The sequence below is a fragment of the Pseudophryne corroboree genome, chromosome 9 (genome assembly GCF_028390025.1).
Source record: "Pseudophryne corroboree isolate aPseCor3 chromosome 9, aPseCor3.hap2, whole genome shotgun sequence".
Lineage (NCBI taxonomy): Eukaryota > Metazoa > Chordata > Amphibia > Anura > Myobatrachidae > Pseudophryne > Pseudophryne corroboree.
The window spans coordinates 476,046,903-476,073,110 of record NC_086452.1 but is presented as its reverse complement, the minus strand read 5'-3'; the positions used below and the strand labels follow the sequence as shown (position 1 = coordinate 476,073,110).

Genomic DNA, 26,208 nt, shown 5'->3' with positions numbered 1-26,208 from the left:
CACTGGTAGATGTGCAGGAACACGGGTACACTGGTAGATGTGCAGGAACACGGGTACACTGGTAGATGTGCAGGAACACGGGTACACTGGTAGATGTGCAGGAACACGGGTACACTGGTAGATACGCAGGAACACGGGTACACTGGTAGATGTGCAGGAACACGGGTACACTGGTAGATGTGCAGGAACACTGGTAGATGCAGAAACACAGATACACTGGTAGATGTGCAGGAACACGGGTACACTGGTAGATGCAGAAACACAGATACACTGGTAGATGTGCAGGAACACGGGTACACTGGTAGATGCAGAAACACAGGTACACTGGTAGATGTGCAGGAACACGGGTACACTGGTAGATGTGCAGGAACACAGGTACACTGGCAGACGTGCCAGAAAATGCACAGAGAACATAGACATAGGGTCCGTTTTCTACCAAGTGGAGCCGAGGGAGAGAATTTCCCTTGTGCCCCCCCCCTCAAACATCACTTTCCCCATAGCCTCACATACACACACTGCCCCATAACCTCACATATACACACTGCCCTATAACCTCAAATACACACACTGCCCCGTAGCCTCATACACATGCTGCCCCCGTAGCCTCACATACACACGCTACCCCCGTAGCCTCACATACACACAATGCCCCCGTAGCCTCACATACACACACTGCCCCATAGCCTCACATACACACACTGCCTCCATAGCCTCACATACACACACTGCCCCCGTAGCCTCACATACACATGCTGCCCCCATAGCCTCACATACACATGCTGCCCCCATAGCCTCACATACACACGCTGCCCCCGTAGCCTCACATACACGCACTGCCCCCATAGCCTCACATACACACATTGCCCCCGTAGCCTCACATACACACACTGCCCCATAGCCTAACATACACACACTGCCCCGATAGCCTCACATACACACACTGCCCCATAACCTCACATATACACACTGCCCTATAACCTCACATACACACGCTGCCCCCGTAGCCTCACATACACACGCTGCCCCCGTAGCCTCACATACACACGCTGCCCCCGTAGCCTCACATACACATGCTGCCCCCATAGCCTCACATACACACACTGCCCCCGTAGCCTCACATACACGCACTGCCCCCATAGCCTCACATACACACATTGCCCCCGTAGCCTCACATACACACACTGCCCCCGTAGCCTCACATACACGCACTGCCCCCGTAGCCTCACATACACGCACTGCCCCCATAGCCTCACATACACACATTGCCCCCGTAGCCTCACATACACACACTGCCCCATAGCCTAACATACACACACTGCCCCGATAGCCTCACATACACACACTGCCCCATAACCTCACATATACACACTGCCCTATAACCTCACATACACACGCTGCCCCCGTAGCCTCACATACACACGCTGCCCCCGTAGCCTCACATACACACGCTGCCCCCGTAGCCTCACATACACACGCTGCCCCCGTAGCCTCACATACACACGCTGCCCCCGTAGCCTCACATACACACGCTGCCCCCGTAGCCTCACATACACACGCTGCCCCCATAGCCTCACATACACACACTGCCCCCGTAGCCTCACATACACGCACTGCCCCCATAGCCTCACATACACACATTGCCCCCGTAGCCTCACATACACACACTGCCCCCGTAGCCTCACATACACGCACTGCCCCATAGCCTCACATACACACATTGCCCCCGTAGCCTCACATACACACACTGCCCCATAGCCTAACATACACACACTGCCCCGATAGCCTCACATACACACACTGCCCCATAACCTCACATATACACACTGCCCTATAACCTCACATACACACGCTGCCCCCGTAGCCTCACATACACACGCTGCCCCCGTAGCCTCACATACACACACTGCCCCCGTAGCCTCACATACACACACTGCCCCCGTAGCCTCACATACACACGCTGCCCCCATAGCCTCACATACACACGCTGCCCCCATAGCCTCACATACACATGATGCAAGCCCCATTCTGAGTGACCAATTACACAGCACAGAAAGCAGCACAGCTCCCTCTATAATACAGCAAAGCTGCGCAGATGTTCACCCAGCACCCGATGCCCTAGATGTGACATCGGCTGACAGGCCTTTTACCGCTGCCGAACTTAAGTGACATTTAAAGTTCCCCTTGAGACGCTGACCGCGACGCGTCTTCCCCCACGTACACCAGCAGTCCGATACACAGATCCAACAGAAGCGTTAAATATAACTCTCCCTAACTCCAGATCTTCATAGAGACGACGCAGAGGATCCGCTGTGCTGTAATCCTGCGCCAAACACTTCCTCTTACACTCTGATATGAATTTTACGTCTTCAGGGAAATGTGTGTAATAACAGAACTGGTTCATATGGTAGATGGATTTATACCTAATACACACACAGGGCGGCAGTGCAATCTGGACACTGATAGATGACCTGGTAGTGTGGGAATGACTGTTCGTGGCGTCTGGGAGAACTGGGCAGAGGAGAGGAGGGGTACAGAGTGAGAGATGGAGAGTGAGTGATAGAGGGAGGGAGAGAGAGAGAGAGGGAGAGAGAAAGAGAGAGAGGGAGAGATTTCCAGCTGCGGGGAGGCTCTGAATTATATTTAGGCTATAATGACATGTTGTGCGTGGATGGGGCTTTGGGTAATAACACTGCAGCGATGTTACATTTCTGTGAAGGGGGTGTCACATACTGTATTAGGAACAGTCAGCCAAAGCGCAGTGCTGATATAGGGGGTTATTCAGGATTGTGAGCACACAAAAAAAAAAAGCCCACTAATGGGCAAAACCATGTGCAGTGCAGGTGGGGCAGGTGTAACATGTGCAGAGAGAGTTAGATTTGGGTGGGTTATATTGTTTCTGTGCAGGGTAAATACTGGCTGCTTTATGTTTACACTGCAATTTAGATTTCAGTTTGAACACACCCCACACAAATCTAACTCTCTCTGCACATGTTACATCTGCCCCCCCTGCAGCGCAGCATGGTTTTGCCCATTAGCTAACAAACCTGAATAACCCCCATAGTCTCCTTCTACCATAATTGATTGCTAACAACTTCAAACTTTACACAAAGTAAAAGAGGGGCTCTCAGGGACGTCATCACAATATAGTCTAGTGTGTGTGTGTGTGTGTGTGTGTGTTTGTGTGTATGCCGTGACACAGTCACCCTCAAAGTGTTGCTCACAGTGTAACTGCGTTAAACATCTATATTATTTGTCATAAACAAAAGTATTTTCTTGCCGCCCCCTAGCACTAGCTAACGTAGTCCAATATCGGGTACTAAGCTGCAACCATCGGACATACATCGGTCGATCACTGTCTGATTAACCCTACAGTAGCCCTTCACATCCCAGAACACTGCTGCACATGTATTGATAATGTGTATATAATGTTCCAGTTGCATGATATTGCCCCCGTCACACGGGCAGGCAACGTGGCTTATCCCCAATCAGTGCTGTCTGTGGAGCAAGAATGAGAATCTGGAGCAATCACCCAAACCCTAATCGTGAGCCATATGGGCTGAGACGGCTGCGTCCTGAGAGGATTCTGTAGTTTAACTACTACCTAATAGCGAAAGAGTTTGCGGCACATAAATTCATTTACAAAGTGGCCGCAAGGGAGCCGTAAGTGCCGCTGACGTATGCCGGTTGTAATCACATATGCTAATGTTGCCGACAGGAAAGCATCTGGATGGAAATATGCAGTTTTACAACCGACACGGCATCGCTCATTCTGCGCAGTATTAAATATCTTGTGATGTAAGACTGATTACTGCAGCGCTCGTCCATACAACGCTCTCCTCAAAACTGGGGACAACTGGAAGAGCTGTGACTTGTGGCCGAAATTCATCAACTAACCACGATCTACCACTCCTGGGTGTGCGGACGCTCTCTGATATACGCACGCCTCGGTGAGTGACAGCGACTGATGGGCTTGTCCCACCACCCACTGCGTGTCTATAACAGAGCACGACCACACACCCAAGAGTGGTATGTCCATCTTATAACATGACCGGGTGTAGTATGTTATGTCGGCGCTGGGATCCCGACCGCCGGCATGCAGGCAGTGGGGTGAGCACAAAAGAGCCCCTTGTGGGCTTGCTGCGCTCGCCACGCTGTGGGCACGGTGGTGCACAACGCTATTTATTCTCCCTCCAGGGGTGTCATGGACACCCTAAGAGGGAGAATAGTTGTCGGAATTCCGGCGTCAGAAGGAAAATATAGCACAGAATAGGCTGGTTAATTCGAATTATTTAAATGAATAAACATGTTACTGTGCAACAGTGTAAGGGAATCAGTGAGGAGGGGATGTGCTGCTGTCAGTGAGGCGGGATGTGCTGCTGTCAGTGAGGGGGGATGTGCTGCTGTCAGTGAGGCGGGGATGTGTCGTCAGTGAGACGGGGATGTGCTGCTGTCAGTGAGATGGGGATGTGCTGCTGTCAGTGAGACGGGGATGTGCTGCTGTCAGTGAGATGGGGATGTGCTGCTGTCAGTGAGACGGGGATGTGCTGCTGTCAGTGAGATGGGGATGTGCTGCTGTCAGTAAGGCGGGGGATGTGCTGCTGTCAGTGAGGTAGTAATGTGCTGCTGTCAGTGAGGGGGGGATGTGCTGCTGTCAGTGAGGCGAGGGATGTGCTGCTGTCAGTGAGTCGGGGATGTGCCGTTATCAGTGAGGCGGGGATGTGCTGCTGTCAGTGAGGAGGGAATGTGCTGCTGTCAGTGAGGCGGGGATGTGCCGCTGTCAGTGAGGGGGATGTGACGCTGTCAGTGAGGCAGGGATGTGCTGCTGTCAGTGAGGTGGGGATGTGCTGCTGTCAGTGAGGCAGGGATGTGCCGCTGTCAGTGAGGGGGGGATGTGACGCTGTCAGTGAGGCGGGGATGTGTCGCTGTCAGTGAGGCGGGGATGTGTCGCTGTCAGTGAGGCGGGGATGTGCTGCTGTCAGTGAGGCAGGGATGTGTTGCTGTCAGTGAGGCGGGGATGTGCTGCAGTCAGTGAGGCGGGGATGTGCCTCTGTCAGTGAGGCGGAGATGTGCCGCTGTCAGTGAGGGGGGATGTGTTGCTGACAGTGAGGTGAGAATGTGCCGCTGTCAGTGAGGCGGGGATGTGCTGCTGTCAGTGAGGCGGGGATGTGCTGCTGTCAGTGAGGGGGGATGTGCTGCTGTCAGTGAGGAGGGGATGTGCTGCTGTCAGTGAGGGGGGATGTGCTGCTGTCAGTGAGGAGGGGATGTGCTGCTGTCAGTGAGGGGGATGTGCCGCTGTCAGTGAGGCAGGGATGTGCCGCTGTCAGTGAGGCGGGGATGTGCTGCTGTCAGTAAGGAGGGGATGTGCTGCTGTCAGTGAGGCGGGGATGTACTGCTGTCAGTAAGGAGGGGATGTGCTGCTGTCAGTGAGGCGGGGATGTGCTGCTGTCAGTGAGGCGGGGATGTGCTGCTGTCAGTGAGGGGGGGATGTGCTGCTGTCAGTGAGGCGGGGATGTGCCGCTGTCAGTGAGGGGGATGTGACGCTGTCAGTGAGGCAGGGATGTGCTGCTGTCAGTGAGGCGGGGATGTGCTGCTGTCAGTGAGGCAGGGATGTGCCGCTGTCAGTGAGGGGGGGATGTGACGCTGTCAGTGAGGCGGGGATGTGTCGCTGTCAGTGAGGCGGGGATGTGTCGCTGTCAGTGAGGCGGGGATGTGCTGCTGTCAGTGAGGGGGATGTGACGCTGTCAGTGAGGCGGGGATGTGCTGCTGTCAGTGAGGCAGGGATGTGTTGCTGTCAGTGAGGCGGGGATGTGCTGCAGTCAGTGAGGCGGGGATGTGCCTCTGTCAGTGAGGCGGAGATGTGCCGCTGTCAGTGAGGGGGGATGTGCCGCTGTCAGTGAGGCAGGGATGTGTTGCTGACAGTGAGGTGAGAATGTGCCGCTGTCAGTGAGGCGGGGATGTGCTGCTGTCAGTGAGGCGGGGATGTGCTGCTGTCAGTGAGGGGGGATGTGCTGCTGTCAGTGAGGAGGGGATGTGCTGCTGTCAGTGAGGGGGGATGTGCTGCTGTCAGTGAGGAGGGGATGTGCTGCTGTCAGTGAGGGGGATGTGCCGCTGTCAGTGAGGCAGGGATGTGCCGCTGTCAGTGAGGCGGGGATGTGCTGCTGTCAGTAAGGAGGGGATGTGCTGCTGTCAGTGAGGCGGGGATGTACTGCTGTCAGTAAGGAGGGGATGTGCTGCTGTCAGTGAGGCGGGGATGTACTGCTGTCAGTGAGGGGGGATGTGCTGCTGTCAGTGAGGCGGGGATGTGCTGCTGTCAGTGAGGGGGGGATGTGCTGCTGTCAGTGAGGAGGGGATGTGCTGCTGTCAGTGAGGTGGGGATGTGCTGCTGTCAGTAAGGAGGGGATGTGCTGCTGTCAGTGAGGCGGGGATGTGCTGCTGTCAGTGAGGGGGGATGTGCCGCTGTCAGTGAGGCGGGGATGTGCCGCTGTCAGTGAGGCGGGGATGTGCTGCTGTCAGTGAGGGGGGAGGTGCCGCTGTCAGTGAGGGGGGATGTACCGCTGTCAGTGAGGCGGGGATGTGCTGCTGTCAGTGAGGAGGGGATGTGCTGCTGTCAGTGAGGCGGGGGGTGCTGCTGTCAGTGAGGCGGGGATGTGTCGCTGTCAGTGAGGTAGTGATGTGCTGCTGTCAGTGAGGCAGGAATGCGTTGCTGTCAGTGAGAGTGTGATGTTCTGCTGTCAGTGAGGGGGAGGTGCCGCTGTCAGTGAGGCGGGGATGTGTTGCTGTCAGTGAGGCGGGGATGTGCTGCTGTCAATGAGGTAGTGATGTGCCGCTGTCAGTGAGGCAGGAATGTGTTGCTGTCAGTGAGAGTGTGATGTACTGCTGTCAGTGAGGCGGGGGATGTGCTGCTGTCAGTGAGAGTGTGATGTTCTGCTGTCAGTGAGGCGGGGATGTGCTGCTGTCAGTGAGGCGGGGATGTGCCGCTGTCAGTGAGGCGGGGATGTGCTGCTGTCAGTGAGGTGGGGATGTGCTGCTGTCAGTGAGGCAGGAATGTGTTGCTGTCAGTGAGAGTGTGATGTTCTGCTGTCAGTGAGGCGGGGATGTTCTGCTGCCAGTGAGGCGGGGATGTGCCGCTGTCAGTGAGGCGGGGATGTGCTGCTGTCAGTGAGGCAGGAATGCGTTGCTGTCAGTGAGAGTGTGATGTTCTGCTGTCAGTGAGGCGGGGATGTTCTGCTGTCAGTGAGGCAGGAATGTGCTGCTGTCAGTGAGGCGGGGATGTGCCGCTGTCAGTGAGGCAGGGATGTGCTGCTGTCAGTGAGGCGGGGATGTGCTGCTGTCAGTGAGGCGGGGATGTGCTGCTGTCAGTGAGGTGGGGATGTGCTGCTGTCAGTGAGGTAGTAATGTGCTGCTGTCAGTGAGGCGGGGGATGTTCTGCTGTCAGTGAGAGTGTGATGTTCTGCTGTCAGTGAGGTGGGGATGTGCCGCTGTCAGTGAGGCGGGGATGTTCTGCTGTCAGTGAGGCGGGGATGTTCTGCTGTCAGTGAGGCGGGGATGTTCTGCTGTCAGTGAGGTGGGGATGTTCTGCTGTCAGTGAGGCGAGGATGTGCTGCTGTCAGTGAGGCAGGGATGTGCTGCTGTCAGTGAGGTAGTGATGTGCTGCTGTCAGTGAGTCGGGGATGAGGGTATTTTTCAGGGATATTGAATGGGAAGGTTTGTTTTTAGGAAAAAATACTACGGAGAAATGGGAGGTACTAAAATTCCTGCTAGCTAAAAATACACTCAAATTTATTCCTATGAGTAGCAAAAAAAGGAATAAAAATCATAAACCGATGTGGCTTAACAAAAAGATTAAGGAACATATGGGCAAGAAAAGGCGAGCATTTGAAAAATACAAATCTGACGGGGAAGCAGAGTCATTTCAGCACTATAAGGAATGTAACAAAATTTGCAAAAAGGAAATAAGAGCGGCTAAAGTAGAAACTGAAAAACTAGTAGCAAAGGAAAGCAAAGCGAATCCCCAAAAAATCTTTAAATACATTAATAGCAAGAGATTAAAGAAGGAGAGTATAGGCCCTTTAAAAGACAAATTGGGAGTCTTAAGCAAAAATGATAATGACATAGCGGACACACTAAATGAGTTTTTTTCAACAGTATTTCACTAGAGAGGACCCAATTCAGGGACTGACACACAATCTCAATAATGAGAATATCCCACTGATAGGTACTTATTTAAGCGAGGAAGTAGTCTGTGACCGATTAAAACATTTAAAGATGAATAAATCACCAGGGCCCGATGGTATTCACCCAAGGGTTCTAATGGAGCTTCACTCTAAACTGGCAAAACCGCTATCTTTGATATTTAAGGATTCAGTTATATCAGGTATGGTTCCCAAAGACTGGCGTATAGCGGAAGTAGTGCCTATATTCAAAAAGGGAAGTAAAGCTGAACCAGGTAATTATAGACCAGTTAGTCTTACATCTATAGTGGGGAAAGTATTGGAAGGTATTCTAAGATATAGTATTCAGAAGTTCCTTGAAGTCAATAAGGTAATTAAAAGGAATCAACATGGGTTTATGAAGGACAGATCCTGTCAAACCAACTTACTTGGCTTTTATGAAACAGTAAGCGCAAACCTAGATCAGGGTAAAGACGTGGATGTAATCTTTTTAGATTTTGCCAAAGCATTCGACACAGTACCACACATGAGACTTATCTACAAGCTACAAGAATCAGGGCTAGGAAGCACAATATGCACTTGGGTCAAAAACTGGTTAGATAATAGGGAGCAGCGCGTTGTGGTTAATCTTTTTCAACTTGGACTGAAGTGCTAAGTGGTGTGCCGCAAGGCTCAGTATTAGGACCGCTATTGTTCAATATTTTCATTAACGACCTAACAGAAGGTCTAGAGAGCATGGTGTCAATTATTGCAGATGATACCAAATTGTGTAAGGCTATAAATACAGAGGAGGATGCCGAGTCTCTTCAGAACGACTTAGTTAAATTAGAAGCATGGGCAGCCAAATGGAGAATGCGCTTCAACACAGACAAGTGTAAGGTAATGCACTGTGGTAACAAGAACAAAAATTACACTTACCTACTAAATGGGGTAAAATTAGGGGATTCTGTACTGGAAAAGGACTTGGGTGTCCTCATAGATAGCAAGCTAAGCAGTAGTACCCAAAGTAGGACTGCAGCAAAGAAGGCTAATAAGATATTAGCATGCATAAAACGGGGTATTGATGCTAGGGATGAGAGTATTATACTCCCGTTATATAAATCACTAGTGAGGCCACACCTTGAATACTGTGTACAATTCTGGGCACCGTACTACAAAAAGGATATCCTGGAACTTGAAAAGGTACAGAGGAGGGCGACCAAACTAATTAAGGGCATGGAGACGATGGAATACAAGGAAAGGCTTGAAAGACTAGGCATGTTTACATTGGAAAAGCGGAGACTAAGAGGGGATATGATCAACATCTACAAATATATAAGGGGACAATACACAGAGCTTGCGCGGGACCTGTTTTTGGTTAGATCAACACAGAGGACTCGTGGACACTCGCTCAGGTTAGAGGAGAGGAGATTCCGCACAATACGGCGTAAAGGCTTTTTCACAGTAAGGACAATACGTGTTTGGAATTCCCTGCCCGAGGGAGTTGTAATGGCGGAATCTGTCAACACCTTTAAGAATGGGTTAGATAAATTCCTATTGGATAAGTATATCCAGGGGTATGGTGCATAGTCATGCATTATAGTTACTATAAATAGGGATAAAATGCAACGGCTGACAGCAGCATCAGTCAGAAATTTTAGTCAAATCATCATGCATAGGACACCACAAATAGGTTGAACTCGATGGACAATTGTCTTTTTTCAACCTCAGATACTATGTATGTGCTGCTGTCAGTGAGGGGGGATGTGCTGCTGTCAGAGAGTGTGATGTTCTGCTGTCAGTGAGGCGGGGGATGTGCTGTGTGATGTGCTGCTGTCAGTGAGGTGGGGATGTGCTGCTGTCAGTGAGGCGGGGATGTGCTGCTGTCAGTGAGGGGGGATGTGCTGCTGTCAGTGAGGTAGTAATGTGCCGCTGTCAGTGAGGCGGGGATGTGCTGCTGTCAGTGAGGGGGGGATGTGCTGCTGTCAGTGAGGGGGGATGTGCTGCTGTCAGTGAGGGGGGATGTGCTGCTGTCAGTGAGGGGGGATGTGCTGCTGTCAGTGAGGCGGGGATGTGCTGCTGTCAGTGAGGCGGGGATGTGTCGCTGTCAGTGAGGGGGGATGTGCTGCTGTCAGTGAGGCGGGGATGTGCCGCTGTCAGTGAGGCGGGGATGTGCCGCCGTCAGTGAGGGGGGATGTGTTGCTGTCATTGAGGCGGGGATGTGCTGCTGTCAGTGAGGCGGGGATGTGCTGCTGTCAGTGAGGCGGGATGTGCTGCTGTCAGTGAGGCGGGGATGTGCCACTGTCAGTGAGTCAGAGATGTGCCGCTGTCAGTGAGGCAGGGATGTGCCGCTGTCAGTGAGTCAGAGATGTGCCGCTGTCAGTGAGGCGGAAATGTGCCGCTGTCAGTGAGGCGGGGATGTGCCGCTGTCAGTGAGGGGGGATGTGCCGCTGTCATTGAGGCGGGGATGTGCTGCTGTCAGTGAGGCGGGGATGTGCCACTGTCAGTGAGTCAGAGATGTGCCGCTGTCAGTGAGGCGGGGATGTGCTGCTGTCAGTGAGGCGGGGGATGTGCCGCTGTCAGTGAGGAGGGAATGTGACGCTGTCAGTGAGGGGGGATGTGCCGCTGTCAGTGAGGCGGGGATGTGCCGCTGTCAGTGAGGCGGGGATGTGCTGCTGTCAGTGAGGCGGGGATGTGCTGCTGTCAGTAAGGCGGGGATGTGCTGCTGTCAGTAAGGCGGGGATGTGCTGCTGTCAGTGAGGTGGGGGATGTTCTGCTGTCAGTGAGGTGGGGGATGTTCTGCTGTCAGTGAGGAGGGGATGTGCCACTGTCAGTGAGGCGGGGATGTGCTGCTGTCAGTGAGGTGGGGATGTGCTGCTGTCAGTGAGGTAGTGATGTGCTGCTGTCATTGAGGCGGGAATGTGCTGCTGTCAGTGAGGCAGGGATGTGCTGCTGTCAGTGAGGCGGGGATGTGCTGCTGTCAGTGAGGCGGGGATGTGCTGCTGTCAGTGAGGCGGGGATGTTCTGCTGTCAGTGAGGCGGGGATGTGCTGCTGTCAGTGAGGCGGGGATGTGCTGCTGTCAGTGAGGCGGGGATGTGCTGCTGTCAGTGAGGGGGGATGTGCTGCTGTCAGTGAGGTGGGGATGCGCTGCTGTCAGTGAGGTGGGGGATGTGTCGCTGTCAGTGAGGAGGGAATGTGACGCTGTCAGTAAGGGGGGATGTGCCGCGGTCAGTGAGGCGGGGATGTGCCGCTGTCAGTGAGGCGGGGATGTGCCGCTGTCAGTGAGGGGGGGATGTGCTGCTGTCAGTGAGGCGGAGGATGTGCTGCTGTCAGTGAGGGGGGATGTGTTGCTGTCATTGAGGCGGGGGATGTTCTGCTGTCAGTGAGAGTGTGATGTTCTGCTGGCTGGGGTGTGCTGCTGTCAGTGAGGCAGGGATGTGCTGCTGTCAGTGAGGCGGGGATGTGCCGCTGTCAGTGAGGCGGGTATGTGTCGCTTTCAGTGAGGCGGGGATGTGTCGCTTTCAGTGAGGCGGGGATGTGCTGCTGTCAGTGAGGTGGGGATGTGCTGCTGTTAGTGAGGCGGGGATGTGCTGCTGTCAGTGAGGAGGGGATGTGCTGCTGTCAGTGAGGGAGTGATGTGCTACTGTCAGTGAGGCGGGGATGAGCTGCTGTCAGTGAGGCGGGGATGTGCTGCTGTCAGTGAGGCGGGGATGTGCTGCTGTCAGTGAGGCGGGGATGTGCTGCTGTCAGTGAGGCGGGGATGTGCTGCAGTCAGTGAGGCGGGGATGTGCCGCTGTCAGTGAGGCGGGGGATGTGCCGCTGTCAGTGAGGCGGGGATGTGCCGCTGTCAGTGAGGCGGGGATGTGCTGCTGTCAGTGAGGCGGGGATGTGCTGCTGTCAGTGAGGCGGGGATGTGCTGCTGTCAGTGAGGCGGGGATGTGTCGCTTTCAGTGAGGCGGTGATGTGGGACAAAAAAAGCAGGTGTGATCATACCGGGAAGAAAAAGAAGGTGTAATCACCCCTAGATGCTGCCCTATAGGAACAGAGTTCTGGAGGGGGGTTCTCTGTATGCCTGGATGTTTCTGAGGGCAAGGAGGCCAGTCCAGACCTGCATATGGGCCCTCATTCCGAGTTGTTCGCTCGCAAGCTGCTTTTAGCAGCATTGCACACGCTAAGCCGCCGCCTACTGGGAGTGAATCTTAGCTTATCAAAATTGCGACCGAAAGATTCGCAATATTGCGAAAAGACTTCACTGTGCAGTTTCTGAGTAGCTCGAGACTTACTCTGCCAGTGCGATCAGTTCAGTGCTTGTCGTTCCTGGTTTAACGCCACAAACACACCCAGCGTTCGCCCAGACACTCCTCCGTTTCTCCAGCCACTCCCGCGTATTTCCCAGAAACGGTAGCGTTTTTTCGCACACTCCCATAAAACGGCCAGTTTCCGCCCAGAAACACCCACTTCCTGTCAATCACACAACGATCAGCAGAACGAAGAAAAAACCTTGTAATGCCGTGAGTAAAATACCAAACTTCTTAGCAAATTTACTTGGCGCAGTCGCACTGCGGACATTGCGCATGCGCATTAGCGACTAATCGCTCCATTGCGAGAAAAAAATAACGAGCTAACAACTCGGAATGACCCCCATGGAACGGTCGGCTACCGGATAAACTGCACTTCTGGAGCTGTTTAAAATTTTAAGTGACAGACACCTAATTTGTGTTGGCTGAAAAGACTGTTGCCCCGTGTTCTTCATGGTAGTGTCATCATCTGATGATTGTGAAGGCATTGCTGGTTCATCAGGAAGCCGCCAGGGCTCTGCAGGAAAACACCATGATGCAACTGTTGACTTTTGAAGTTATGTATTGTGGGGATACCGCACAGAATGAATTTAATGGTAATAAAATGTAGAATTATAAATACCAAATTAAAATGATAGATGTAGAGAAAAACATGTTTTCTAATCTATATTATGTTTGGTGGTGCACCCTGAGTCAGTATTGAAACATAAGACAAAAGAAAGAGAAAAGAAGACTCTTTTGTGGGTGCACTCTTGATTTGGAAAGATATTACTTGAAATGTTAGAGATAGAATTAAAAAAGTTTATTAAAAATTAATTAACTTTTATTGATATTACAAATAAAATTGCCAGTAGTTTGATGTATACATAATGGTAGCAATAATAACACTACTAATATTGGATAGTAAATATAGGCTGTCTGGGTTATATCTAAATTATGTTAGAAATTAACCTAGATAGTGAATTCACGGATTAGTCTCAAACGTGCGCCTGTACAAAAGTTAGAACAAAGTCTCTGAGCTTCGGTAACAATTGTAAATGTGGGCTGATGAAAACACACAATATAATTGGCCTGCCACTTGTGATGGAAAGAGAACAGAATGGTACTAGATGAGAAGGGTGAATCTGCTGTCAGTGTTAGGCACTGAGCATATGGATCCTTGATGTGCTCTACTAAACTGAGTCTTCCTCAGGAGTCTCCCACCCGAGTACTGACTCAGCCCAACACTGATTAGCTTCCAAGATCAGATGGATTCGGGCGTTTCCAGTGTGGTATGATAGTAGAGAAATAGTTCATGATCTTTTGCTCTGGAATCACTGATGAGAGTTCACGAATTTCACAGGATAAAGGTGTGAATAGTGACAGTGAAAAGCCAAAGGAGATATGAAAAGATAGGTGCGCAGTGGGCAAGTCCTACTGCAGGAGTTAAGCCCAAATGGAACTAATCTATTGCAGAGATAAACTTATGACTAACATTACATGTCAAATATTTCAGTAGAACATGAGGGAAAAAGAACAATTCTGAATAACAATGATACCAAAAATTGGTGCACAATTATTCTCATTTATGTTTATTTAGATCATGGCCGTAGTCTCTCATTAATCGAATGATTTCCTTTTTTTGTCAATACTACAGCATCTTTTTGTGTCAGTAGCCAAAGTGATACTTCATTCATTTTAGCCACAGTGTTATTTCTCTTCTCTTTTTTCTTTTTATCTATACATTGATACTTTCCAGTTACATTGTGTTTATTGTATCCAGACTACCACAGCCAGGAGAGTATTTTCTCTCTGCATATGCAACGGAATAGGATCATCCAATTTTCAGTATCATTGGGTGCTCAGTGTAATAGGGTGCTTGGTCTGCCAGGGAAAGAATATATATCAGCAGAGCAGAATATGACCAAATGAAAAGAAGACTGTCATATTTTTATGAGCAAATACGTGACTCGAAGAGGAAGTCAGCGGAAGAAAGATTTGTACATCAGCAAGTTGAGAAAAAGCTGCCCGGTGAGTTAGATTCTTTAAAAATGTCCCTTAAGCAAGAGCAAGAAAAAAGAGAGTTGGAAATTAAAGTTTTTGAAGAGACACAATTCGAATTGTCAGCTGTTTCTGAATGTTTTGTGGAGGCTTCAGCATCAAAATGTATTACAAAATATGAGTATGATGTGCTGTGCCTAAAGAATAAAAAATTATTAGAACAAGTGCACGAGAAGGATATGCTTTTTGCAAAGCAAGAGAAAGAAATGGTTGCATTGCGCCAGAGTCGCTTGGCTCTTCAGCAGAAACTGGAAGAGTGTAAATTAGGGAGAGATTCTCTGGCTGAAAAGCTTTGTGGGTTAAAAGAGAAATATCTCCAGATGCTGCAGACGTATGCTCAGTGGAAGAAAGACCATGAGGACAGAGACAGGGAGATTGCCCACCTTGAAGCACGCTTTAACCACTTAACTGGTATTGTCAGATTACATGCGACTGTGCCGTCCCAATGTGTCACCCAGTTTTTTATGAGGAGATCCGTTTTGCAGATGAGCATAATATAATATTGAAATATTTGAAAAAAATACTTTTTAAACTATATTAACTAAAAAAATTAGAAAACCCCCCCCAACAACTATATGAACGGTTTTGAAGGGAGCAAATACAGACACTCAAATCCAACTTGGCTGCAGCAAGAGCAGATTCAGAGTAACAGAGTGGGAAAAATGTGTTGTTAGAGGAAAGACTGCATGACACAGTAGAATGAAATGAAGCTTTGGAGAGAGAAATTAACCGCACACATGGCATGGCTGTAAGATTGCAAGTAGACAATAAGAACCTTGAGAAATGTCTGTTAAGTATCCATAGCTAGTTGCAAATTCTCCAAATGGAAATGAATGCCAGAGAACTGGAGCTGCAGTGTAAATTAAACGTTGCAGAGTCTGAAATAGCTGTACAAAAGTCTTGCTGAATATGAAGATATGGAGAGCAATCTTCTGAAGACTGAAGGTGTGTACACACGGTGAGATTTTATAGTCAGAATCGGAAGAAAAGTTATTGGAGATCGCAAGGTGACAGTCACCTTGCGATCCCGATTCTATGCCGATGCACGGTCCCGCGCGGTCGGCATCGAAAGAAAAGATAGACTGTGCAGGCAAGTCAATTTTGACTATCTCTATAGAAGAGATAGTCAAAATTGACACTTAGCCAAAATCGCACAGAGCCAGTATCACAAGCACACTCATTATGTGCTTGCGATACTGACTATGTGCCGACCCGGCCCCTGTCGCATAGTGAGAATCGGGCATAGTCCGAATCTCACCATGTGTACACACCCTAAGAACAAGTTGGCAAGTGCCATGGGAAATACTACTCCGCTAGAAGAGCAGCTGTCTGCAACTCCGAACAAGTTCCAGGTGGTAGCAGGAAAAGCAAAAGAGGAAAAGAAGTTGGATAACACTCTGATATTGGATTCTGGAACCACAATGGTATCTGATGTCTTCACTGAACCTAGTGTGACATAAGTACCTAAACACAAGCAGCAGCTACTACAGGTTGATCCTGCAAAGGCTGGCATGAAGAGTGATATGCTACAGATGCAAAGTGTCTTGTGTAATGAACAGCAGACAGTGAATTGCTTAAACAAAGTCAGATGTTTCAGAAAGATACTATCTCTCAGCAGCAGTGGGACAATCGGGATGTCCTCATTAAAAGTAACCAGTGTGCAAGAAGGGACCGAAGTACAAAAGTTGGGAAAGTCCCTGAAAGACTGTCTTGTAATAGTGGATAAGATACCTTGCAGTGACTTTCAGCTTGCAGTGATAGCTGAAGGTGTGAAGTCTTCCCAAAAAATTCCAGTTCCAGATAACAAAGCTGTGTCTAAAGTTGGTGATAAATAACTGACAAATATAGATGGTGATCATCTGTTCCTGGAGGCAAAGGTACAGGATTGTACAGAAGTCTACAGAGATATGGCTTCCATGGATGAGACTCCGTTGTCGCCATGTGTTCGGAGTGATATTAATGTGACCTAATCACACTGTTGCAGTGGAAAGCAGAACCTTACAGAAAGTACTCTTGTGAAGAGTAATACTCCTGTAGGTGAAACAATGCCTTCATGCAACCAGTATGGAACTCACAATGCCGCTAAATTGGTCTGTGAGGAAGTGAAGTTGTCTCAAACCACAAAGCTTGAAGCTAGTAGACCAACCAAAACCAAATTTGAAAATAAAGACATCTGTGAAGAGTGAACTTCAACCTGTGCTGATGGAACATGTTGTAATTGTTCATCCTATTTTAAAGTCCCAAAAAGTGGATGCTCAAGAAGATATGAGAGATATGAGCATTATTGAAGTGGCAGATAGCCATCAAAGCCATTCTATGTGCCTCAGTGGACTAAACATTGAATTGTGTTATGTGAACAAGAGAATACAGAATCTGAGTGACAGTACCAGTATGTCCTCTAACATAAAGCCAAGATCTGAAGATGATGATGATGGCAAAAGGGATAATAGTGACTCTTTGATAAAAGATGAGTTACCAGTGAAGTATGCCAGTAGCCAATACCGGGCTTCAAGGCTGAAGATTAAAGATGTTTCCAGTTGGCCAATGGGTGTGCCCTTAAGAAGTTTAAACAAGAGAACCCTTTATTCTGTTAAAAAGAAACAAAGAAAAAGCTGTCCTTTGTCTGAACCAGAAGATTCTGAGGAAAAGAATTTGCTGGATTTTGATCCAAGAATGAATTTGAAGTGCTTCACGTAGAAAGCAAGGAGTTCAAGTGGTACCATAAAGTGAGGAAAAAAAGAAGAGCCTGGATGATCTTGGATGCGCCGTACGGCCCTCATGAGAAGAGTGAAGAGGGATTTCACCATGAGAATGCCTTGTCCCATGTCGCTTAATCCAGGAGTTTTGATTTAGGGAGGGCAGTGATGGACTGACTCTGCTTTTTGGCCCTTGCAGTCATGCGTGTGCATGTGAAGGGTGTTGCGCTACGTAAAATGAGTGTGCGGGCACTGCTCATGGGGGTTTGGACTCGCAGCACACCCCCATATTGCTTAGCAATGGGGCGCGTGGACACTGCTCATGGGTGCGTGCTGCGAGTCCACATCCTCATATTGCTTAGCAACAGGTATTACCAACACTACGGGCACTTCGTACGGCAGAGGGGAGGACAAACCCTTCCCGGCTCACTGTTGTACAGACCGGCCCATTGGCCCTTCTGAGTGACATTTGCTAGAAGTGCCAGATGTGCAGGGGTGGGTTAAATGTGGTAAAATGAAGATAGGTGATGATGGTGAGCAACAGGTTCTGTGTGGAGCAGGAGGGATCTGCCCACACAAAGAAGGCAGGTGTGACCACACCTAGAGGCTGCTCTGTTGAGATAGGTGGAGTGGGGGCAGACACGCAGTCCAAGTGGGCCTACAGTCTATATGCTTGGAGGCTACCAATCCAGAGCTGCATGTGGCAAGGTATTATTTAAGTAAACAAATAATACAAACTCAGCACTCACCTAATAACACTTCAAATTGTAATTCATCTAAATTCAGGGAATGTTAGTTCCAAAACACTTCAGTAATTTGCTAAGCTGACCAGACCCTTCACGGCCATTGCCTATTGGTCAGTCCCTACACTGACTGAAAAATATGAGCATTTCTCTCAGGTATCTCTTGGATTTTAAACACACAGTATGCTTCTATTATGGGTTAAGGTCCTGTCCATATATATATATATATATATATATATATACTTTCTGACAGTGTCAGCCACATACTAACAGCTGATTGGCGGTAGAGAAGACTTTCTTTGTAGTTACAGCTGATGTGACTGGTTCCAAGTGAGTCACTTACATACTGCTGCATCCAATCACGCAGACAGCTACTAATAAGAGCTGTGCATTAAGCATGGACTAGAATATCCATGGTCCCAGTTCATGAGCCCCAAAGAATGGATCATGTACAGGAGACATCTGACAATGATTTACATGAAACCTCTCTGGTCCAATAAGAACTGGAGTAAATCTAACAACGGTAATAGAGATATGAATACACAATGAGAGTCAGAGACACAATGGGAATGTGGGGTGACTAGAAGATCCTGTAAGCCAATTAGACAGACAGATCAGCATTGAGAATCACAGGGCTAACGAGGCAATAAGAAGCTGCTATACTGACAGGAATCCTGGAGGCAATAAGTCACTCGGTAGATTGTCACCTTATAATGGAGCCGTCCTGTAATAACATGTTACAAGGGAAATAAGAGCTTGCTGGGCTGTGGGATGACACAAGATGACCTGGATTCTGGAACAAGATGGCTCCTGCACTGATAATATATCAGGGAGCTGCTGCGTGGCAAAGCACAAATGGGGGGCACTGATCTGATGGGGAGAAAACTGTAGAACACACTTTATTCACTGCAGATACATAAAGGAAATCCACACAGCACCCTGCAGTATTCCAGCACCTATTCACCAGCCGTGTGCTGGATACATCTTACCCGAGGCCCAGTATAATTCCCTTCCCACACCCAGGCTCCTGTCTGCCGATCACCGGACGCCACATCCATTACTTTGCTGATTCTAACATTTGTGGAATGGGAACAAAGTTTGTGCCCTGCATGAATGTCCGCATCAGCTAATGACTGGATGTGCCGGTGAGCCTTAAGAAGCCGCTAATTGTACGCTCGTTACAGTGACAGCATAATGAAATATCAGCGCCAGGCCCATTCCTCCTTCGCTACGTGGCTGATTCAGCACAAGCTCGCTCTGCAGACGGATCGCACGATTTGCAGCAACGGCCACTGCATACGCAACTATGGGAAGCAATGGTCGCAGCTAACTCAGACGCAACTCCACATGCAGCTTAGTGGGAGTAGATGGTTGGCAAAATTATTACGGAACTTCGTCCTATTAGAGTTCTGTGTATGCCTAGAATCCATCTCAGACAAATCCCTTGCACCAGCTATAGGGCTGACAGCAATCACTAACGCATAGACAGGAGCGGTGTGGCTCCATATATGAGCCTGACTGAGGGCAGGCGGAGATCAGATTTATTTCCCAGAATGCAATGACTCAGGGCCTTAGTATAGTACGTGTATGTACCCATCTCCTTAGCCAGCATTTCACCTCCTTACCCAGTATACCCACCTCCACACCCTGTATCTCCACCTCCTCACCCTGTATCTCCACCTCCTCACCCTGCATCTCCACCTCCTCACCCTGCATCTCCACCTCCTCACCCTGCATCTCCACCTCCTCACCCAGCATCTATCTCCACCTCCACACCTTGTATCTCTACCTCCTCACCCTGTATCTCCGCCTCCTCACCCTGTATCTCCACCTCCTCACATTGTATCTCCACCTCCTCACCCTGCATCTCCACCTTCTCACCCTGCATCTCCACCTTCTCACCCTGCATCTCCACCTCCTCACCATGTTTCTCCACCTCCACACCTTGTATCTCCACCTGCTCACACTGTATCTCCACCTCCTCACCCTGCATCTCCACCTTCTCACCCTGCATCTCCACCTCCACACCTTGTATCTCTACCTCCTCACCTTGTATCCCCACCTCCTCACCCTGTATCTCCACCTCCACACTTTGTATCTCCACCTCCTCACCCTGCATCTCCACCTCCTCACCCTGTATCTCCACCTCCACACCTTGTATCTCCACCTCCTCACCCTATGTCTCCACCTCCTCACCCTGTATCTCCACCTCATCACCCTGTATACCCACCTCCACACCTTGTATCTCTACCTCCTTACCCCGTATCTCCAAATCCTCACACTGTATGCCCACCTCCTCACCCTGCATCTCCACCTCCTCACCCTGTACCCTACTTCACCTAGTATCCCCAACAATTCATCCAGTATCCCACTTCCTCAACCTGTACCCCACCTCCGCAGCCAGTATCCCACTTCCTCACGCTGTATCTCCACCATCTTACCCCGTATCTACGCCTCCTCACCCAGTATCCCTCATCTCCTCACTCAGCATATCCACCTCCACACCATGTATCTCCACCTCCTCACCCTGTATCTCCACCTCCTCACCCTGTATCTCCACCTCCTCACCCTGTATCTCCACCTCCTCACCCAGTATCCCACTTCTTCACTCAGTATCCCACTTCCTCAACCTGTACCGCACCTCCGCAGCCAGTATCCCACTTCTTCACCCAGTAACCCCAGCTCCACACCCAGTATCCACACCTCCTCACCTTGTATCTCCACCATTTCACCCTGTATCTATGCCTCCTCAACCAGTATCCATCATCTCCTCACCCAGTATCCCTCATTTTCTCACCCAGTATATCCACCTCCACACCATGTATCTCCACCTCCTCACCCAGTATCCCATTTCTTCACCCAGTATCTCACTTCCTCAACCTGTACCCCACCTCTGCAGCCAGTATCCCACTTCTTCACCCAGTATCCACAACTCCTCACCCAGTATCCACACCTCCTCTCCTTGTATCTCCACCTCCTCACCTTGTATCTCCACCATCTCACCCTGTATCTCTGCCTCCTCACCCAGCATTTCACCTCCTCACTCAGTGGGGTATATTTACTAAGGTCCCGATTTTGACCGAGATGGTGTTTTTTCTTCAAAGTGTCATTTCGGGAATTTACTAAACTCAAATCACGGCAGTGATGAGGGCATTCGTATTATTTTGGAAGTCCTAGGAAAAAATGACGAATCAATACACCATCGGTCAAATACGCCTGCAATTTGGTAGAAATCGGTAATTTACTAAAAAGTGCAAATCACAAACACTGCCGACAATAGCCAAACACTGCCGTGCTGAAATACAGGCCCTCATTCCGAGTTGTTCGCTCGGTATTTTTCATCGCATCGCAGTGAAAATCCGCTTAGTACGCATGCGCAATGTTCGCACTGCGACTGCGCCAAGTAACTTTACTATGAAGAAAGTATTTTTACTCACGGCTTTTTCTTCGCTCCGGCGATCGTAATGTGATTGACAGGAAATGGGTGTTACTGGGCGGATACACGGCGTTTCAGGGGCGTGTGGCTGAAAACGCTACCGTTTCCGGAAAAAACGCAGGAGTGGCCGGGGAAACGGTGGGAGTGCCTGGGCGAACGCTGGGTGTGTTTGTGACGTCAACCAGGAACGACAAGCACTGAAATGATCGCACAGGCAGAGTAAGTCTGGAGCTACTCTGAAACTGCTAACTCGTTTGTAATCGCAATATTGCGCGTACGTCGGTCGCAATTTTAAGAAGCTAAGATTCACTCCCAGTAGGCGGCGGCTTAGCGTGTGTAACTCTGCTACATTCGCCTTGCGAGCGAACAACTCGGAATGAGGGCCACAATTCGTGAAAAAGTGCTAAAAATAAACAGACCTGCTTTTTCCCCCCGTGTTTGGATAGGCATGCACGGATCCATGAGATCCGTGCATGTTTTTCAGTGGGAAGGGGTGGGAAAGTGTTAATTTAAAAAAAAAAATGCGTGGGGTCCCCCCTCCTAAGCAAAACCAGCCTCGGGCTCTTTGAGCCGGCCCTGGTTGAAAAAATATGGGGAAAAAAATGATAGGGGTTCCCCCATATTTAAACAACCAGCACCGGGCTCTGCGCCTGGTCCTGGTTCCAAAAATACGGGGGACAAAAAGCGTAGGGGTCCCCCGTATTTCTGAAACCAGCACCGGGCTCCACTAGCCAGATACATAATGCCACAGCCGGGGGACACTTTTATCTAGGTCCCTGCGGCCCTGGCATTACATAACCATCTAGTCACCCCTGGCCGGGGTACCCTGGAGGAGTGGGGGCCCCTTCAATCAAGGGGTCCCCCCCCCTCCAGCCACCCAAGGGCCAGGGGTGAAGCCCGAGGCTGTCCCCCCCATCCAAGGGCTGCGGATGGGGGGCTGATAGCCTTTTTGTCAAAAAATGAATATTGTTTTTAGTAGCAGTACTACAAGTCCCAGCAAGCCTCCCCCGCAAGCTGGTACTTGGAGAACCACAAGTACCAGCATGCGGTGGAAAACTGGGCCCGCTGGTACCTGTAGTACTACTACTAAAAAAATACCCCAATAAAAACATAAGACACACACCTTGAAAGTAAAACTTTAATACATACATCCACACCTCCATATACACATACTTACCTACAGTATGTTCACACGAGGGTCGGTCCTCTTCTCCATGTAGAATCCATGGTGTACCTGTTGAAAAAATTATACTCACAAAATCCAGTGTAGATGGCTCCTCTTTTAATCCATTTGTAATCCAGGTACTTTGCAAAATAACAAAACGGACACCCGACCTCGCACTGAAAGGGGCCTTATGTTTTTTTCACATGGGACCCCTTTCCCCGAATGCCAGGAACCCCCTCTGACTTATGTCTAAGACGGTTCCATCAGCCAATCAGGGAGCGCCACGTTGTGGCACCCTCCTGATTGGCTGTGTGCTCCTGTAGTGTATGACAGGCAGCACACGGCAATGTTACAATGTAGCGCCTATGCGCTCCATTATAACCAATGGTGGGAACTTTGTGGTCAGCGGTGAGGTTACTTTCGGTCAACCGCTGACCACAAAGTTCCCACCATTGGTTACAATGGAGCGCATAGGCGCTACATTGTAACACTGCCGGGTGCTGCCTGTCATACAGTACAGGAGCACACAGCCAATCAGGAGGGTGCCACAACGTGGCGTTCCCTGATTGGCTGATGGAACCGTCTTAGACATAAGTCAGAGGGGGTTCCTGGCATTCGGGGAAAGGGGTCCCATGTGAAAACATGGGGCCCCTTTCAGTGCGAGGGCGGGTGTCCGTTTTGTTATTTTGCAAAGTACCTGGATTACAAATGGATTAAAAGAGGAGCCTTCTACCCTGGATTTTGTGAGTATAATTTTTTCAACAGGTACACCATGGATTCTACATGGAGAAGAGGACCGACCCTCGTGTGAACATAGGTAAGTATTTGTATATGGAGGTGTGGATGTATGTATTAAAGTTTTACTTTCAAGGTGTGTGTCTTCTGTTTTTATTGGGGTATTTTTTTTAGTAGTAGTACTACAGGTACCAGCGGGCCCGGTTTTCCACCGCATGCTGGTACTTGTGGTTCTCCAAGTACCAGCTTGCGGGGGAGGCTTGCTGGGAATTGTAGTACTGCTACTAAAAACAATATTAATTTTTTGACAAAAAGGCTATCAGCCTCCCATCCGCAGCCCTTGGATGGGGGGACAGCCTCGGGCTTCACCCCTGGCCCTTGGGTGGCTGGAGGGGGGGGACCCCTTGATTGAAGGGGCCCCCACTCCTCCAGGGTACCCCGGCCAGGGGTGACTAGTTGGTTATGTAATGCCAGGGCCGCAGGGACCTAGATAAAAGTGTCCCCCGGCTGTGGCATTATGTATCTGGCTAGTGGAGCCCGGTGCTGGTTTCAGAAATACGGGGGACCCCTACGCTTTTTGTCCCCCGTATTTTTGGAACCAGGACCAGGCGCAGAGCCCGGTGCTGGTTGTTTAAATATGGGGGAACCCCTATCATTTCCCCCCCATATTTTTACAACCAGGACCGGCTCAAAGAGCCCAAAGCTGGTTTGGCTTAGGAGGGGGGACCCCACGCAATTTTTTTTTTATTTCAACACTGATTTCAATGTTTAAAAAGGTGCACAATGAAGCCCAGCACGGATCTCTCAGATCCGGCCGAGATTCATTGCATTAAAGTCGGCAGTGTTTTACAAGTCACTCACGTAAAACACTGCAAAAAAACCCGAATGACATCGCCATCGGTAAATCCGAAAATGCAGAATACGACAGCTTAGTAAATTAGTCGTAATAAATTCAAAAAGTTGCAACTTTACACTTTCGATGTCATTCGTGATTGAACTTTGACCTCAGACGGGAAAATACGAATTTTAGTAAATATACCCCAGTATATCCACCTCCACACCCTGCATCTCTGCCTTCTCACAGTATTCCCCATCTCCTCAAGATGGCTCCTGCACTGATAATATATCAGGGAGCTGCTGCGTGGAAAATCACAAATGGGGGGCACTGATCTGATCGGGAGAAAACTGTAGAACACACTTTATTCACTGCAGATACATAAAGGAAATCCACACAGCACCCTGCAGTATTCCAGCACCTATTCACCAGACGTGTGCTGGATACATCTTACCCGAGGCCCAGTATAATTCCCTTCCCACACCCAGGCTCCTGTCTGCCGATCACCGGACGCCACATCCATTACTTTGCTGATTCTAACATTTGTGGAATGGGAACAAAGTTTGTGCCCTGCATGAATGTCCGCATCAGCTAATGACTGGATGTGCCGGTGAGCCTTAAGAAGCCGCTAATTGTACGCTCGTTACAGTGACAGCATAATGAAATATCAGCGCCAGGCCCATTCCTCCTTCGCTACGTGGCTGATTCAGCACAAGCTCGCTCTGCAGACGGATCGCACGATTTGCAGCAACGGCCACTGCATACGCAACTATGGGAAGCAATGGTCGCAGCTAACTCAGACGCAACTCCATATGCAGCTTAGTGGGAGTAGATGGTTGGCAAAATTATTACGGAACTTCGTCCTATTAGAGTTCTGTGTATGCCTAGAATCCATCTCAGACAAATCCCTTGCACCAGCTATAGGGCTGACAGCAATCACTAACGCATAGACAGGAGCGGTGTGGCTCCATATATGAGCCTGACTGAGGGCAGGCGGAGATCAGATTTATTTCCCAGAACGCAATGACTCAGGGCCTTAGTATAGTACAGTACGTGTATGACTATGTACCCATCTCCTCAGCCAGCATTTCACCTCCTTACCCAGTGTACCCACCTCCACACCTTGTATCTCTACCTCCTCACCCTGCATCTCCACCTCCTCGCCCTGCATATCCACCTCCTCACCTTGTATCTCAACCTCCACACCCTGCATCTCCACCTCCTCACCCTGCATCTATCTCCACCTCCTCACCCTGTATCTCCACCTCCTCACCCTGCATACCCACCTCCACACCCTGCATCTCCACCTCCTCACCCTGCATCTATCTCCACCTCCTCACCCTGTATCTCCACCTCCTCACCCTGCATACCCACCTCCACACCTTGTATCTCCACCTCCTCACCCTGTATCTCCACCTCCTCACCCTGTATCTCCACCTCCACACCTTGTATCTCCACCTCCTTACCCTGTATCTCCACCTCCTCACCCTGTATCTCCACCTCCTCACCCTGTATCTCCACCTCCTCACCCTGTATACCCACCTCCACACCTTGTATCTCCACCTCCTCACCCTGCATACCCACCTCCACACCTTGTATCTCCACCTCCTCACCCTGTATCTCCACCTCCTCACCTTGTATCTCAACCTCCACACCCTGCATCTATCTCCACTTCCTCACCCTATATCTCCACCACCTCACCCTGCATATCCACCTCCTCACCCTGTATCTCCACCTCCTCACCCTGTATCTCCACCTCCTCACCCTGTATACCCACCTCCACACCTTGTATCTCCACCTCCTCACCCTGCATACCCACCTCCACACCTTGTATCTCCACCTCCTCACCCTGTATCTCTACCTCCTCACCCTGTATCTCCACCTCCTCACCTTGTATCTCAACCTCCACACCCTGCATCTATCTCCACTTCCTCACCCTGTATCTCCACCACCTCACCCTGCATATCCACCTCCTCACCTTGTATCTCAACCACCACACCCTGCATCTCCACCTCCTCACCCTGCATCTATCTCCACCTCCTCACCCTGTATCTCCACCTCCTCACCCTGCATACCCACCTCCACACCCTGCATCTCCACCTCCTCACC

At 49.9% G+C, this 26,208-nt stretch overlaps 1 protein-coding gene and 1 pseudogene across 3 annotated transcripts in view; one reads left to right on the top strand and one right to left on the bottom strand.

Moving 5' to 3' along the window:
- Positions 1 to 26,208, top strand: part of CAMKV (CaM kinase like vesicle associated) — a 188,152-nt gene that overhangs the window by 24,224 nt on the left and 137,720 nt on the right. The gene's annotated exons all lie outside the window — the stretch shown is intronic.
- LOC134962172 (5S ribosomal RNA) lies at positions 13,616 to 13,734 on the bottom strand (annotated as a pseudogene).